This window comes from Scyliorhinus canicula, chromosome 10 (assembly GCF_902713615.1).
Source record: "Scyliorhinus canicula chromosome 10, sScyCan1.1, whole genome shotgun sequence".
Taxonomy (NCBI): domain Eukaryota; kingdom Metazoa; phylum Chordata; class Chondrichthyes; order Carcharhiniformes; family Scyliorhinidae; genus Scyliorhinus; species Scyliorhinus canicula.
Genome location: NC_052155.1, coordinates 152,455,937 through 152,472,960, shown reverse-complemented (window position 1 = coordinate 152,472,960; position 17,024 = coordinate 152,455,937). Strand labels below are relative to the sequence as shown.

Sequence of the window (17,024 nt, the reverse complement as noted above, 5' to 3'; positions counted from 1 at the left end):
ATGGAGGAGGCTCAGCTTCTGATCGTCGGAGACGGAAGGCGAGGAGGAGGCAGTGAGATAGGCCACGAAACAGCAAAGCCAGTGCGAAAAATTCCCTTTGGCCTCCGCGGCCTGTGGGTCGAGTTCCAGTCAGTCAGGTTTGAGGGCAGATTCCTTAGTGGTGTTGTAGTCGATTAAATTGATGCGACCATCAATTCACACAAAACAGGGTGTAGATGTATACTGTGGCTTTAATCGACTAGAACAGTGCCTGCCTGCGACTGCTCTGCTACTGAGAGCCGCCTACAGGGCTGCTGCTCTTTATACCCCTCATGGCAGCAGCGTGGTACAGTTACATATATGGTGAATGGTTACTGCAATACGTTCACCCCAAATGGCAGAACAAAGGTGAGCAGTGTGGCAAAGTTATGCATTTCCCCAGGTGGAACAAACCATTACAAGGGGACATAAATTTAAGGTGATAAATTTAAGGACATAAATTTAAAGAACCTACCTCTAACATCCCCCCTATATCTTCCACCATGGAAGATATAGGGGGGATGTTAGAGGTAGGTTCTTTACTCAGAGAGTAGTGGGGGCATGGAATGCACTGCCTGTGGAAGTAGTTGAGTTGGAAACATTCGGGACCTTCAAGTGGCTATTGTATAGGTATATGGATTACGGTAGAATGATGGGGTGTAGATTAATTTGTACTTAATCTAGGACAAAAGTTCAGTACAACATCGTGGCTGAAGGGCCTGTTCTGTGCTGTATGTTTCTATGTTCTATGTTCTATGACATCACCACCATCTCAAGGGAAATTGGAGGTTGACAATAAATGTTGACCTGACCAGTGATGCCCACACCCCATGAATAAATATTTTTTTAAAAACAAAGAACAATGATGCACACAAGAATAAAGTGAAGCCAATAATGCAATATTTACATTTGAAAAGCAGCCATGCCAACTTTGTGCTGTCAAAGCGTTGTACGTTAAAGGCAATTTAGTTGGTCATCAAAGCCATGGCCATGATGGTGAGACTGTTGTCCAGGAAGATGCTCTGTAGCCTGCCCTTAAATCATGCATTTTCAACTTTTTCATTTTCATTGTCAGGGTGTGGGTGTTGCTGGATAGGTCAGCATTTATCGCCCATCCCTAACTGCCCTTGGTGGCAGCTTTTACCACTTCCCCCATTGTATGTTTGTATGTGTCTCCCCTGCACACTGTCAGCACTTTTAAGTTTCATTGCAATCACGTGGGAACCAGCAATAGGCAAGAGTGTGGAAGCAATGCCCACTTCCTGTTTCGCTGCCAGGTTAGAATTGTGCCCTTGAAGTTTCAGCAAACAGTCTGAGGATGGTAATGGTGGGTGGGATTCCCTGATTTAGAACAGAAAAGTGAGATCATTCAGAGACAAAAGTTAGAGATGCAATGACGCTTGAAGTGCTTTATCTGCATTCATCAGTATCTCAGAAACTGCATGAAGAGATTCTGGTACTCCTACCTGGGAAAATCAAAGGAGGTTCATTTTACCATCTCTGCTTAACTAGAGCAACATTGCTAACATCTGCTACTTTTTTATTTGGGCATGGGATCTGGGCATCACTGGCAAGCCATTCCTAATTGTCCTTGAGAAGGTGATGGAGAACTGTCTTCTTGACCTGCTTGTTGGACTTCACCTCATCAGTACACTTAATTAATAAGACTTAAGTTTTAAAAAAATTATTTCACAGAATATAGGTGTTCATGGCTAGCCAGCATTTTTATTGGTCTTTCTTAATAGCCTTTAGGTAGGTGGTGGTGAGCCACGTTCTTGATGTATGTTCACTCGCAGTGTTGTTCGCACTGTATTGTATTCTACTGTACATAAGCTTAGTGATGAAAAGCCTTAATTTGTATGTATTATAGGAAAATTGTTTGGTATTTAAATTGGCATCTATTTAAGTGCCAAAATAATGTAGTGTAGTTTTAAAAAGAACATGTGGAGATATAAGTGGGGCACATTTGCAAATCTAGGGTGTGATTTAGCAGCCCAGTCACGTCTGGTTCGGGATGAGGCTGTTGAACCTCACCAGAGCCTCTCGCAAGATTTGCGACACTCAAAATGCCTCTCGCGATGTAGCAAAATCTCGCGAGATGTCGTGAACTGGATCTTGCCTGCCTGTGATCCTCTGGCTCTGCCAGGGTGGCACTGCCAGGCTGGCAGGGGCCCTGCCAGGGTGCCAAGCTGCCAATGCCAGGGTGAGGAGGTGCTCTTTGGGGCATCCCCGAGGTTGGGGGGGATAGCTGAAAGTGGGGCAAGATCGGGCAGACAGACAAAATGGCACCTCGATTTGTGAGGGGTCTTTCCTGCTGGACTTGCCAACAGGAAATGACTCAAGTGCGGCCTCCGTGGAGAGAAACTTCCCGAGGCCAAAACAAAGGCAAAGTGCCATTGAATAGCGGGGTGTTTCTCAGCGCTGCAGCCGCCTCGAAACAATCCGCTAAATGTGCCCAAAACCGGGCATTGATTGCTTTCCGTTGAATCATGCCGCTAGACTCAAATAAATCCAGCATTAACAATAAACAAAGTCAACGCCTGGATGCCGCTTGGCTACAAGCATGGCCTCAGGGTCTAGAATTGGAAGTAAAAGGTACAAATTCAGATTACCTTTCCATTTGTGAAGAATTATAACTATTTAGATAGAAGTTATTAGGTGCATTGGCACACTTGCACTACTTCGACTCAATGGTGCAAAAGTTAACTGCAAAAAGCCTGCAAGAATATGAGAGCGTCACTGGGATCTTTACACTTGCTGGGGGATAGCATTCATCTAAGGACACTTGCTAATAGGACTCTTGCCAATACAGAAAGTTAGGAGTTAATAGTAGCGCACTTGGTAGGAAGTTAGCATTTGTGTAAGATATAGCCTGTTGATGGGTAATTGTCAGAGGCTAGAGATTGTTGTAAGAATCCAGAAGTGAGCAATGTAGTTATTACTAAAGGTGGGTCTGTGGAAAAAAAATCCAGATCAGTATTAAAATCCAGAATGACGGGTACTGCAATTGCCTTGAGAAAAAGTGAACAGTCTTTGTCAAGAATCTGCTTTCAGAGAAAGAGAGAGAAACAGCATCAAGAAAGAAGCTGTGAAACATACAGCGACAACAGTTAAGGTACATTGGGGAATTAGTGTTGAATTTTAAAGAGGTTTGCATGTATGTTACAGTCAAGTTGATTAAGTTAAAATCTTGAGCCAAGAGATCAGGTTCAAGGAACCAAGAAGAGCCAACCCAAAGGTCCCTGGATCTATGGGAAAGACAGTAAGTAGTGCCATGACTTGCCTAACAAAATGGTAAGTATTAATTGTTGTTGCCAATCAACTTTGTTAGTTTGAATTCTAAATGACTGATTGTCCTTTTTGCAAATAAGATTATTCCCCAACAAGAATTGGCTTCCTCTGGGTTTTAGTTAGAGTCCATCATGTTGCAGTCCATGTGGGGCAGGTACACCCACAGTGCTGCCAGGTTTCTGATCCAGTAACAGTAAAGGAACGGTGGTGTAATTCAAAGTCAGGGTGGTGTGTGGCTTGCCAGGGAATTTACAAGTGTGGTCTTCTCTTTTGTCTCATGCCATTCTCCTTCTGGTCGCTAGAGGTTGTGGGTTTGGAAGGTGCTATAAAAGAAGCCTTCGCAAGCGAGGAATTAGGAACATAGGAACAGGAGTAGGCCTTGAGCTTCTTGAGACTTCTCTGCCATTCAGTGAGATCTTGGCTGATCTGTGGCCGAACTCCATATACCTGCCTTTGACCCACGGGGCGCGATTCTCCGCACCCGCGGAAAATCGCGAAGTCGGCCGTGAAAACGGCCAACTTTGCCGACGGCCCGACACGGCCCCGTTCCCGAGGTATTCACGCCCGGGAAATGGGCTAGGAACGGGGCCGTGGCAATTACGTTCCAGATTACGTCGGAACGCGCCGACGCCACGAACACGGCCACGTGACGCCGCCTGACGTCGTAAAAAGGCGCGGGCGAGCACAGGAACGGGACGGGAAACATGTCGGAGCCACAGAGGGCAGCGCTGAGGTTTGCTGAGGCCGACAAAGAAACGCTCCTCGATGAGGTGGAACAGAGGAGGGGCATCATCTGCCCGAGAAGAGGGCATCGCCACCCTGCAAGCATGGTGCACCAGGCCTGGCGAGAGGTGGCTGCTGCCGTGAGTGCTGTGGGGCAGACCCCTCGCCTGCTGATACCTGCCGTATTGTAATGATCTACATATGCCCCCTCCCCCAACAGGACAAGACTGCTCACAACACTCGTGAGCGGAACAGGACTGGAGGGGGTTCGCCCATTCTGCACCCCCTCACCACGTTTGAGCAGAAGGCACTGGACCTTGTTGGGGGATCTGCCACCCGGGAGGTCGCGCAATGCGAGGTTGGCGGAGCTGCACCAAGTGAGACAACCCTGCATGACAAACACCCCCCACCCTCCCCCATCCTCTGTCCCTTCACACTCTGCCCACTGGCACACCTCCCCCATCCTCTGTCCCTTCACACTCTGCCCACTGGGACACCTCCCCCATCCTCTGTCCCTTCACACTCTGCCCACTGGGACACCTCCCCCATCCTCTGTCCCTTCACACTCTGCCCACTGGGACACCTCCCCCATCCTCTGTCCCTTCACACATCCTGCCCACTGGGACACCTCCCCCATCCTCTGTCCCTTCACACTCTGCCCACTGGGACCGTTCAGCGCCCGGCTGAGCGAATCTAAATAACCCGTTTCATTCTCTTCCCTAGGACGTGATGCCGAACGACCAGGGCCGTCTGCCTCCAGGCGGAGACAGGCATCTGCCCCCACTGCCACCAGGGCCGCATGACAGAGGGTGCCTGCTCAGCGGGGAGTCCCATCCTCCCCCACCGAATCTGTGGAGCAGGACGCCCAGAGGGTGGCGAGAGAGGAAGAGAGAGAAATGGCCCGCAAACGCCCTGCGGCCTCTCAGTGGGCCGATGACATAGAGGAGGCGTGCACCCAAGATGACCTTGAGCTTGCGGCACAGCTATCTCCCACACCATCCACCATCCCAGAGACACTCACCCCGGTTGGGCTATTTAGTGATGAGGCTCCTGGGTCACAGTCTGGGTCGCACATCACAGCTGAGCAGGTACAGCAGGTGGAGGTCGGAGCAGCCGAGGGCCCGGACTGGCGGAGGGCAGGTCAGGCCCAGCATCCAGCTGGCTCCCAGACGTTTTCCGAGTTCCTGGAGTTTCTCAACCCACCCGCACAGCCAATGCATCAAGAAACCCAGGGAAACAATGACGGGATCCAGCATCCAGCATCTGCAGATGCAGTTAGAGGAGTCAAACCGCATCCAGGAGCAGGGAGTGGTGCCGCTCATGGCAGCAACCCAGGCCGACACTGCACGGGTGGCATCCGCGGTGGAGGCAATGGGTCAGGTTATGCAAGGCGTTGGGCTTAATGTGCATGCGTCATCCTCGGCCCTGGACAGGGTTGCCCTCTCACAGTCAGCAATGCGCCAGAGCCAACACGACATTGCTGGCGCGCTGCGGGCCTTGGCCGAGTCTCAGCTGCTCAGTTGCAGCACGCCATGGCACAGTCACAGCAGTCGATGGCACAGTCCCAGCAGTCAGTCACGGAGAGCATCAACCGCCTGACACACGTGCTGGATGGCGTCGTGCACTCACAGGTTAAGATCGCACAGTCCCTGGAGGGAATGTCTAACTCCCTGGACTCCGTCTCTGCAAACCTTCGGCTCCTGGTGGATACCGTTGCAGGCCTCCCGGACTGGCAGCGCGAGGTGTCGGTGGCGCGACGGGGCACCTCCCCGTTCGCACCTCTGTCCCACAGTGAGGCCCAGGGGCCACTGGGCTCCCCAAGGGAGGAGGAGGTTTCGGGGCCCATCCCATTAACTCCATCACGGGACGTCCCGGAATTCTCGGCCTCCCCCTGTCCCATCCCTGGTGCATCGGGTGGGCAGCGGGCAGAGCAGGGTGGCACAACATCACCTGAGACGCCCGCAGAGCAGCCTGGCTCATCAAGGCCGGGTCGCCCCAGGAAACGCTTGCCGAAGGAGAAACAAGTCGAAGGGGGCGATACGCAGCAGTCCTCCTCCACTCTTGCTGTATCATCTGGGGAATCACTGAGACATAGTGGTAGGGCCCGTAAGGCAACAAAGAGAGACACAGAGTAAGTTGGTACGGGTGAAGGGCACAGTTTAATTGTAGGGGCTAGGGCATCTGTAAATTATTGTTAACATTAAACGCACTTTCCACCTTACTTGTAATACCGTGTGATTGTTCCACAGCCAACGGGATTGTGATGGTGACCGAGTGTCGCTGGGGTTGACGAGCGGTGAAACATCGGTGCCGGGTGTGCAGTCCCTTCCCCTCCCCCCACCCCTTCCCACAGCTAACCCACGTGCGCACGTGATGGAGTGTCCGTGACAAACTCAGCGGCCACCAAGGTGGATGGTTCAGCTATTGCCATGGGTCAGACTCTCTCTTACGTTTCTGAGCTCACAGCTCAGCGCAGAGCGGGCTGTCATCATTCCACATGGCACTGATCACACCCGCTGACACAGCCATCAATGTTGTGCCATACCGTCTGGACTCAGTGGTAAGGGTGATGTCGAAGTGGAGCAGTGTACACGGAGAGGGGGTGTGGGGGGGGAGGGGCGTTGCGGTGGTGGCGGTTGGGTGTTGACCCTCTGCGCGACTGGCGATGCAGGTGGTGGTTTGGTGTTCAGCGGGGACGTCGCATGCGACGCGTGAACCGTGCTGCCACCAAGGCGTTGCGTGCCCGCCATCCTCGCCGGGTCCGTCGTGCCACCTCCTGGGCATCACCAGCACCTGGGTCGTGTCTGCGTGCTGCGCCCGCCACTCCGCCAGCCTCCTCCTCCTCCTCCTCCCTCTCCTCCTCCTCCTCCTCCTCCTCCTCTGTGCTGGCACCACTGCCACTGGCTTCTTCCTCCGCCTCCTGCAGCAGGGCATCTCCCCTCTGCATCGCGATGTTGTGCAGCGCACAGCAGACCACAACAATGCGAGTGACCTTGTCGGGCTGGTACTGCAGGGCCCCTCCGGAGCGGTCCAGGCACCTGAATCTCATCTTCAGGAGCCCAAGGCAGCGCTCCACCACACCCCTGGTTGCTGCATGGGCCTCGTTGTATCGGGTTTCTGCATAGATCTGAGGCCTCCGTATAGGCGTCATCAGCCAAGACCTCAGCGGATAACCCCTGTCGCCCAGCAACCAGCCCCTCAGCCGGGGGGACGTTCCTCAAACATCGCAGGGATGTACGACTGCGCCAGTATGTAGGAGTCATGCACACTCCCTGGGAACCTTGCACAGACGTTCATGAACCTCATGTGGGGGTCGCATACCACCTGGATATTCATGGAGTATGACCCCCTCCTGTTTGTGAAGACCTCCCTATCTCCTGCAGGCGGGCGCATGGGGACGTGAACACAATCGATTGCCCCCTGCACCATCGGTATCCCGGCCATGCTGGCAAATCCACAAGCTCGTGAATCTTGACTTGCTCGGTCCTCGGGAAAGGTGATGTAGCGATCGGCGATGGCATAGAGGGCGTCGGTCACATCCCGGATGCACCTGTGCACCGATGACTGGGAGATCCCGAAGAGGTCCCCGCTCGGAGACTGGAAGGAGCCGGTCGCATAGAAGTTAAGAGCGACCGTCACCTTGATGGCAACCGGGATTGCGTGTCCTCCCCCCTTTCCACGTGGGGCGAGGTGCGCCACGAGGTGACACATATGTGTCACCGTCCCCCTACTCAGCCGGAGTCTCCTCCTGCAGGTGATGTCCGTCATTGTTAGGAAAGAGATCCGGGCACGGTACACCCTCGGCCTTGGTCGTCGCCTCTGGCGCCGTGGCTGCACCCTCCTTCTCTCCTCCTCCCCCTCCTCCTCCTCCTCCCCCCCCCCCCCCCCCCCCCCCCATGCTGCTCGACGACTGGCAACTCCTTGGCCCTTCCCTCTGCTGCTGCAGCTGGCCCTGCATTCACTGCGGGTTGTGGCTGTGGATGCTGCTGCATCTCCAAATGCAGTGCAGCGGCCCCAACCACTGCGCAGAACATAGCCGTTCTGTTCGCAGACATTGTGCTAACCTACAGAAGGGTGGTGGGGGGCAGAGAAACGACATGTTAGACGGAGGTTAGTCGACACCTCGGCAGCTGCCTGCCACGGGATACCTGTGTGTCCCGGTGGCCTGGTCGCGCTGCTGACACGCGGGCAACCTAACCCCTGGTCACTTTCTGCATCCAACGGGCAGTTAACTACATCCTCTTCACCGGTGCGTCAGTGGCCTGTGGCCGTAAGTCACAGGGCAACTAGCGGCCGTGTCCTCGTGACCGGTACGCCATGGCATGGTGGCAGACATTTTGTAACCGGGGTTGGACGAGTCACTCGCTCACTCTCTCCCTACCCCCCCACTCTCACTCCCACCCTCAGTCTCCCACACTCCACCCCTCCATCTCCTACACACCCCCCTCAGTCTCCCACACTCCCCCCCTCCGTCTCCCACTTCTCCCCTCCGTCTCCCACACTCCCCCCCCAGTCTCCCACACTCCCCCCCCCTCCGTCTCCCACTTCCCCCCTCCGTCTCCCACTTCCCCCCCTCAGTCTCCCACTTCCCCCCTCAGTCTCCCACACTCCCCCCCTCAGTCTCCCACACCCCCCCCCTCCGTCTGCCACTTTCCCCCTCCGTCTGCCACTTCCCCCCTCAGTCTCCCACACTCCCCACCTCAGTCTCCCACTTCCCCCCTCAGTCTCCCACACTCCCCCCTCCGTCTCCCACACTCCCCCCTCCTTCTCCCACTTCCCCCCTCCGTCTCCCACTTCCCCCCTCCGTCTCCCACCCTCCCCCCATCAGTCTCCCACACTCCCCCCCTCCGTCTCCCACTTCCCCCCTCCGTCTCCCACTTCCCCCCTCAGTCTCCCACTTCCCCCCTCAGTCTCCCACACTCCCCCCCTCAGTCTCCCACACTCCCCCCCTCCGTCTCCCACTTCCCCCCTCCGTCTCCCACATCCCCCCTCAGTCTTCCACACTCCCCCCTCCGTCTCCCACTTCCCCCCTCCGTCTCCCACTTCCCCCCCTCAGTCTCCCACACTTCCCCCCTCCATCTCCCACTTCCCCCTCCATCTCCCACTTCCCCCCTCAGTCTCCCACACCCCCCCCCTCAGTCTCCCACTTCCCCCCTCAGTCTCCCACATTCCCCGCCTCCGTCTCCCACACTCCCCCCATAGTCTCCCACACTCCCCCCCTCCATCTCCCACTTCCCCCCTCCGTCTCCCACACTCCCCCCCTCCGTCTCCCACCCCCCCCCCCCCCCTCCCCCCGCCTCCGCTCTGGACACCCCTCCTGTTCTCGGGGATGCCTTCCCCGTTGTGGCCAAACTCCAGCAGTGCGCTGAGCTGTGCGCTGACTCACCTCCTCGAAGCTCTCGTCAGCCAGCACGACTGGTTGACGAACTTGAAAAGCAGGTGTGTTCGCCGGCGTAAAAACATTGCGTGATGACGTCGGGACTTCGGCCCATCCGGGCCGGAGAATAGCGGGGGGCCAAAAAGGCGGGCTTCTGGTCGTGTCGGGGGGGTCTGTCGAGGTCTTTGCCGGGAATGCCTACGTGTAGTTTGTGCGGGGTTCGGAGAATAACGGGAGGGCGTCGGACCGGCGTCGCCGTGAAAATCGGCGCGACCCGCTATTCTCCGAACCGGCGTGAGAGCGGAGAATCGCGCCCATATCCCTTAAAATCTTTGCTTAACAAATATTCATCTATCTCAGATTTAAAATTAACACCAATTGTGATTTGTGGGAGTTCCAAAACTCTCCCATCTTTTGTATGTCGAAGTGCTTCCTAACATCTTTCCATAATGGTCAGGCCCTAATTTTTAGACTATGCCCCCTAGTTCTCGAATCTCCAACCAGTGGAAAGTTTATCTTTATCTACCTTGTCTTCTCCTGTTGAGGTGGATGGAGTGTTACTGCAGTATATCTTGTCGATGGTGCACATTGTACATTGGTGGTGAAGAAAGTCAATGTTTAAAGTAGTGAATGGGATGTCAATTGGGTGGCACGGTAGCACAGTGGGTAGCACTGTTACTTCACAGCGCCAGGGTCCCAGGTTCGATTCGCAGCTTGGGTCACTGTCTGTGCGGAGACTGCACATTCTCCCAGTGTCTGCGTGGGTTTCCTCTGGGTGCTCCGGTTTCCTCCCACAAGTTCCGAAAGACGTGCTTGTCAGGTCAATTGGACATTCTGAATTCTCCCTCTGTGTACCTGAACATGCGCTGGAAAGTGGCTTTTCACAGTAACTTAATTGCAGTGTTAATGTAAGCCTACTTGTGACGATAAAAGATTATTATTATTTATCCTGGATGATGTTGATCTTCTTCGGTGTTATTATTGGAACTGCACTCATTCAAGCAAGTGGAGAATATTCCATTACACTCCTGACTTGTGCCTTGTAGATAGTGGACAAACTTTGGAGAGTCAGGAGATGGGGTATCTTTCCAGAAGCTTCTGACCTGCTCTTGCAACTACAGTATTTATATGGCTGGTCCAGTTCAGTTTCTGACCAATGGTACCCCCCAGGATATTGCTGGTTGCGCTTACAACAATGGTAATGCCATTGAAAGTCAAGGGGAGCTGGTTGGAATCTCTGTTGTTGTAGATGGTCTTTGCCCTTGGCACTTGTATGGCATGAATATTACTTACCATGGTCAGCCCAACCCTGAAATTTGCCCAGATGGGCTGTATGAAATTGCAAATGATTCCATGCAATTGAGGTACATACCGAGCAGCAGTGGCGTGCAGAGGGGGGGGCCGACGGTGCGCTGGCCCCGGGCATCGATTGGATGGGGGCAGCAGCGTGAAGAGAACGGAGCACGCACCGCGGTCGGCCAGAGCGCGCCTGCGCACCGCGGGCGGCCGGAGCGCGCCTGCGCACCGCGGTCGGCCAGAGCGCGCCTGCGCACCGCGGGCGGCCGGAGCGCGCCTGCACACCGCGGTCGGCCGGAGCGCGCCTGCACACCGCGGTCGGCCGGAGCGCGCCTGCGCACCGCGGTCGGCCGGAGCGCGCCTGCGCGCCTGGTGAACAAAAAGGGCGCGAAATCTCCCGAATCAACGGCAATCAATGCCACCATGGGTGAGTTTTATTTATTCTTTATCTTTATCTTTTGATCCATTTTTAAACTCTTCTCAGCACCCTCTCTATAGTTGTCAATTTACTAAACTGTCGTGCCCAGAATTTGACATTTGGGCCAGGGGCACCCATTTGGGACAGAACCAGTATTTTATGAAGATTCCATAAGACCATAAGACATAGGAGTGGAAGTAAGGCCATTCGGCCCATCGAGTCCACTCCGCCATTCAATCATGGCTGATGGGCATTTCAACTCCACCTCCCAGCATTCTCCCCATAGCCCATGGCCTCTTAACTTTTGCCCTCTTACCCTTTATACTTAAAGCCCAGGGTCCTATAAATGGGAGATTCTCAGAGACAGGGGCAGCACGGTAGCATGGCGGTTAGCATAAATGCTTCACAGCTCCAGGGTCCCAGGTTCGGTTCCTGGCTGGGTCACTGTCTGTGCGGAGTCTGCACGTCCTCCCCGTGTGTGCGTGGGTTTCCTCCGGGTGCTCCGGTTTCCTCCCACAGTCCAAAGATGTGCGGGTTAGGTGGATTGGCCATGCTAAATTGCCCGTAGTGTCCTAAAAAAGTAAGGTTAAGGGGGGGGGGGGCTGTTGGGTTACGGGTATAGGGTGGATACGTGGGTTTGAGTAGGGTGATCATTGCTCGGCACAACATCGAGGGCTGAAGGACCTGTTCTGTGCTGTACTGGTCTATGTTCTATGTTCTACTTGACTGGCATAGTGCACAAACAGGCCCCACATGACCAGGGTTTTGTGAAGAAGAAGGGATCTGGAAATGTGTCGACTGTGAAAATTATATTTGTGGAAATTGGGTGAAGTAATGCCGTTGTTTGATGAGACTTGGTGCTAAAGCTTTAGAGAAATGAAGATGGAATTTGAATTGAAGAAGTTCAACGTTTTGAAGGATATTGTGGCTGAAATGAATGTGATACGTGCTGAATGGGCTGACTGAGAAATGTGTGAGATATGTCTTTGTATCTGCTATGTGTAATTTATCGGTCATATTATTGCAATTTTCCTGTTAATTCATGTTTAATTTACGTTGATTTTGGTGTGATTGCTAATATAAAAGTGAAGTTTTGTATATTGGTCTTAGTTGGGTTGTTTGTAGTTTGTTTCCACAAGGGTCATAACAGTATTTCCATGACGTTGCTGCTCTTATCCTTCTCCATGGGGGTTGCAGAGGAGGGAGGCACAACTTTCGAGACATAACATCTCACCCATTGCTGCAAAGCAAAATGACTGAAGAAGAGAACAATATCCCTAGAATCCCAGCGCTAAGGGGAAATTGACTAACTCTTACTGCGCAATTTAACCTCAGGCAGGCATCCTATACCTTAGAGATGACCTAGAGGCAGCTTGGGGCCTGTCGTGAAGGTGAGTGAGTGCCTTTAAATTTGCTTACCTTTCACCGGGAGCAGGGTTTGAGGGAATATCAGGTAAGCTCTTCGTTTCTTTTTCTTCTTGTTTTTTTTAAATCTAGAGGTGATGTCAGGGAAGGCAGTACAATGCTTCTCCTGCAGAATGTTTGAGGTGAGGGACGCCGTCAGTGTCCCTGCTGATTTCATCTGTGGGAACTGCACCCAACTCCAGCTCCTCAAAAACCGTGTTAGGGACCTGGAGCTTGAACTGGATGAACTTCGGATCATTCGGGAGGCAGAGGGGGTCATAGATAGGAGCTTCAGGGAAGTAGTCACACCAAGGACTGGAGATAGATGGGTAACTGTAAGAGGGACTGGAAAGAAGCAGTCTGTGCAGGGACCCTAAGCCATGGGGTACGGGCCTCTGGCACGGAGTCTGTCCCTGTTGCTCAGAAGGGAAGGGGGGAAAGGAGTAGAACATTAGTAATTGGGGACTCAATAGTCAGGGGCACAGATAGGAGATTTTGTGGGAGCGAGAGAGACTCACGTTTGGTATGTTGCCTCCCAGGTGCAAGGGTACGTGATGTCTTGGATCGTGTTTTCCGGGTCCTTAAGGGGGAGGGGGAGCAGCCCCAAGTCGTAGTCCACATTGGCACTAACAACATAGGTAGGAAAGGGGACAAGGATGTCAGGCAGGCCTTTAGGGAGCTAGGATGGAAGCTCAGAGCGAGAACAAACAGAGTTGTTATCTCTGGGTTGTTGCCCGTGCCACGTGATAGTGAGATGAGGAATAGGGAGAGAGAGCAATTAAACACGTGGCTACAGGGATGATGCAGGCGGGAGGGATTCAGATTTCTGGATAACTGGGGCTCTTTCTGGGGAAGGTGGGACCTCTATAGACAGGATGGTCTACATCTGAACCTGAGGGGCACCAATATCCTGGGGGGGAGATTTGTTAGTGCTCTTTGGGGGGGTTTAAACTAATTTAGCAGGGGCATGGGAACCTGGATTGTAGTTTTGGGGTACGGGGGATTGAGAGTATAGAGGTCAGGAGCACAGATTTGACTTCGCAGGAGGGTGCCAGTGTTCAGGTAGGTGGTTTGAAGTGTGTCTACTTCAATGCCAGGAGTATACGAAATAAGGTAGGGGAACTGGCAGCATGGGTTGGTACCTGGGACTTTGATGTTGTGGCCATTTCAGAGACATGGATAGAGCAGTGACAGGAATGGTTGTTGCAGGTTCCGGGGTTTAGGTGTTTTAGTAAGGTCAGAGTAGTGAACTCGCCAACATTGAGGGCATTTAAAAGTTTATTGGATGAGGGCATAGTGTAGGTTAGATGGCCTTTAGTTTTTTTCCATGTCGGTGCAACATCGAGGGCCGAAGGGTCTGTACTGCGCTGTATCGTTCTATGTTCTAAAGATAAAGAGGTCAGTGAATAGCTCTAGAACGGGTGCAACTACGTTTTCTATAGGTTTTTTGGTGATATTTAATGAAATATTTACGTGGGGCTTTGGGGCATACAATCAAGATTTGCCCCGGGCATCACCAGACCTCTGCACGCCACTGACCGAGCAGTTCTGTAAAACAGGACTCTGTACTTTGCAGGGTGTTCCCAGGGATGCACATCAAAGTAAATATCAACTGCTGCTGGTGCATTATCTACTCGGTGAAAGATGCCCTTAGGTCTTGCCAAAACTTATTGATATTCCAGTTCAAAGAGTTGCCCTGGACTGAGTTTACAGACTGGGGCATTTGAAGATCCAGCAGCCACTGCCAAGGTGCAATGGAGATGTGCATGAATGTGAGGCCCTTCAGCCATGGTACACCCAGGGGCTGGTAACCACGTAGAACCACTCGAACTCTAAGCTTTTTCTTGACTGCAAATACTAAATGCAACCATGTTAAGCACCTCAGAGTGCAACATGACCTGTGTAGATAATTTGAACATCATTGCACTTTCTATAATAACCATTTTGAAATGTTTGTAATGTTCTCCTTATTGTACTGAAGTACCTCAGAATACAACATGATACATGTGGAAAATGTGATTTTCATTGCTCTCTGACAATTTGAAATGGTTTATAATGTTCTGTTAGATATTTTATGAATGAAATATGTTTTTGCAAAAACAAATGTGCTTGGGCCCGGTCAGGTCTTGTCACCTGCTTGGGTCCAGTCTGGTTATACCATGGACTCAGTTAATGGGGGTGCCTCAGAGATACAAACATTGACAATTTGATATTTCAGATAGTTTCCAAAACAAACTTTTTTCTGCAGCTCTGAATGTCATGACAGTGTTAAACTTTAATGCTACTTAATCCAATATCTAGTTTGCAACATTTATTTCTGAGCACTTCCATTAGCTTGTATATAGGGCTCAATTCAACAACCTTGTTGTGTCCCAAATTGGAGTCGGGATGCGACGGTTGAATCCTGGGAGTGGACAAAATCCGCATTCTCGCCTGACGAAAAACCTCGTGAGAGTTGCCAGATAAACGACGCCAGGTGCAAAATACAGATTTAAATGATCCATCGGGCTCATCTAAATATGCAGCCGCTGAATTCAACGGGCATGCCTGCGAGGCCTCAACCAGGCGCAGTTCAGTACTGGTTCACACAATCATGAACCAGACATGATGGCACCTTGTGGGGGAGGGGGGTCTCGCAGGCAATTAGAGGCCCCTGGGTTGTTGCGACTGGGCAAGGTGGCACTCTGGTGCTCCCATTGGCACCTTGGCACCCTGTTACTGACAGCCTGATGCTGACAGCCTGGTACTCTGGCACTGACCACTGCCCGGGGGCCGCCTTGCCCATAACAGCAGGGATGAGGGGGTTTTGAGGACCCCAGAAAAGATTGGGGGAGGATGAAGCGGGGGTCCTGAAAGCTGGGGGTGTGCTGAAAGGGGGGGGGGATCTAGAGATCAGGAAGCCTTAGAAAATGGCACCCAATCTGTGAGGAGATCCTGTCCTGTGGTCCTGTGGCGAGCTCAGCTCCCCAGTGCATGATGGCTACCTAAGTATGGCCTTGACGAGGAGAATCTCCCCAAGGCCAAAGAAGACAGCAAAATGTCATTCTCACCGCTGAAGCTGCTGAGAACCACCCTGTCAAATACGCCCAAAATGGCACTTTAACGTTTTTGGATTGAATCATGTCTATAGTTTCTGGCAGCAGAGTTGATCCGAATGCATACTGTTAGGGTCCTTCCTGTTTATTCCCTTATTTCCCCTTTCTTTTACTTTGCCATTCTCATTTTGATCCACGGATAATTAATGGACATGTCTCTTTAAGGCAAGCAGCCTGTATTTATAATTGAAGCAGAAGAATCCAAAGATTACAGGGGGGAACATTTTATGTCTGGGCTGTTCTGAACACGACCTGCAGACTTGTCGGCACCAGTGAGATAGATGGGATTTGGACTTGGTTTGACTGGCTGATGGTTCATGAATTTGGCTGTACTCTACCTGGTAACAGGTGGTCATAGATGTTTACAGTATGGAAACATGCCATTTGGCCCAGCTTGTCCATTCCGCCCAGTTTCTATCACTAAGGTGATTGGATCCTCTGCCACTGGAATCCGTTTCAGAGTCCCATGGTTTCAGTTTTTATTCTGGTAGCACAGAGTCAAGACTCTGCTAATTCTCCAGAAAGGCTGATGTGAACCGATTGTCTCTCTCTCTCCAGAAAGCCTGCTGTGAGTGCTATCTCTCTACAGAAAGCCTGCTGAGTGTTATCTCTCTCAGATGGCCCGTGACTACTGCATTACTAAACTACAGACAACCTGAATGAATGAATCTACAGAGAAGACCAGTACAGGCTGCAACCGAGACATTGACTTGCAAGTATGCTGTGAAGGAAGTGTGCTAAAAAACCATCATCTGAAACAAAGACTCTTTTTCTTTTCCCTTATGATTTTTACCCCTTTCCACCCCTTTGCGATTGTCTGCCTTGTGAGTGTGTGTAGAGGGTGGTAGCAAGTTAAAGTGGAAATTAGGCATTCATTAATAGCTAATAGTTGAATTTGCTGCATATGTCATTATAATTCATGTTATAAATAAACTGTAATCATGTTTGCATTTACAAACCTGGTGACTGTAATTATTGGACAACCAAGGGCCAAAGACTTTGGGTATTTTTATAAGAATTATTGATTAATTCACTTTGTTGTGACTCCGGGGCACATGGGGCTGTAATTGACTGTACACTAGCCCAGGGTGTCGTAACAATAATCCCCACAAATCAAACTATTTGTGAGTGCTCCTTCACCTTTTCAGGATTAAAACTTTGTAGAACGGGGAACGGTTGTTTTCCTTTCCATCTTGCCTCCTCGAAAGGGTCCCTGTGTCACAAGTGCTGTGGATGCTGGAAATCTGGAATCAAAACAAAAAGTGCTGCAAAAACTCAGTAGATCAGGCAACATATGTGGAGAGAAAGAGAATAATCATATTAATAATCTTTAGTGTCACAAGTAGGCTTACTGTGCGGAGTTTGCACGTTTTCCCCGTGTCTGCGTGGGTTTCCTCTGGGC

General features: G+C 51.9%; 1 long non-coding RNA gene across 1 annotated transcript in view; it reads left to right on the top strand.

Annotated features, from left to right (window-relative positions):
- The window catches only part of LOC119972720, a 131,713-nt gene extending 115,180 nt beyond the window's left edge, over window positions 1-16,533 (top strand). The window contains exon 3 of the long non-coding RNA XR_005462140.1: window positions 16,181-16,533. This is a non-coding gene — a long non-coding RNA (uncharacterized LOC119972720). The remainder of the gene's footprint in view (window positions 1-16,180) is intronic.
- The last annotated feature ends 491 nt before the right edge of the window (window positions 16,534-17,024 follow it).